Source organism: Physeter macrocephalus, chromosome 21, assembly GCF_002837175.3.
Source record: "Physeter macrocephalus isolate SW-GA chromosome 21, ASM283717v5, whole genome shotgun sequence".
In the NCBI taxonomy this organism is placed as follows: Eukaryota; Metazoa; Chordata; class Mammalia; order Artiodactyla; family Physeteridae; genus Physeter; species Physeter macrocephalus.
In genome coordinates this window covers 109,823,297-109,824,380 of record NC_041234.1, presented here as the reverse complement: position 1 = coordinate 109,824,380, position 1,084 = coordinate 109,823,297, and positions in this window count along the sequence as shown.

The following is a 1,084-nucleotide window of genomic DNA, read 5'->3' as shown; positions in this document are numbered from 1 at the left end:
ACTAACACATTGTAAATCAACTATACTTCAATTTTTAAAAAAGAAAAAGAAAAAAATCTAATCAACACACACAAATATTTGGCTTTGAACGTGGCAGGCTAATTCTTTCTAGTAGAAGCTCCATTTCCCCAGCATTGACCTTGTAGAAATAACAATTGTAGCTCCCCTTCCTTTACTGTGATACAGTGTATAGTTTATAAAATAGTTTTCTGAGTTCTGCTAGTCCAAGTCAAGGCTATTCTACATTTGTAGTTGCTGACAGCAGGTTGGTTTTGAAACATTTTCCCAAATATTCATGTTTAATCTGAAGTTAAGAGCCAGACGGAGAGACAGGCTGTGATGTCCTGTGGTTCCTTTTGGCTGAGGAAACAGAGAATGAGCAGCGACCGTCTTAAGGACCAACATTTCTGGTAAGGATTTCTTCGCCTTAGACAAATACAAGAAATGGGTTTAGGCATGAGTGGGTCCATCCAAGGGTCTCAGACTCTGAGCCCTATAGTGATTAGGACATGAGAAAGTGCCTCATGCTACCTGAACTTATGCAAGATTGGCTTGTAAATTTGAACACTAAATTATTCATTTTCAGTGGGGAAAAGACCTTTCCACTATTTGTGTCTAGTTCATTTTTAAGCACAGTGTTTTCCCAGGACCAAAATGCCTGGAAACCACTTTGGTCCCCAGAAGGTGGCTGGCAAGCATAGACTTGGGGAGTAAAGAAAAACAGAAGGTCTTAAGAACAATTTTCTAAAAGAATATGATGACCTTTCTCACATTTTTTTGGAGTGGTATCTATTGAGGCAAAACTTGACCTTTTAATTCTTGCTCTATGGTATTGATTTGTGGAGGGAGGAAGTTTCTGGAGAAGGAGTGGACCTATTTGTGTACGGAGCCTGGGAGCCTTCTAAGAGTGAAGCATTGGAGACGAGAATTCTTTCTTTGAGGTACAGAGTTCTTAAAGCCTCTTTGGGTGGATCAAAAAGGCCCTGATGAAGGCTTACTGAAGTTGGTTAGACAGAGGTAGAAAGAGATGGAGCAGCGCCCTCTCAGAGCCCTCCATTCTTATCCCACCTGAGCTGGTTGTTCT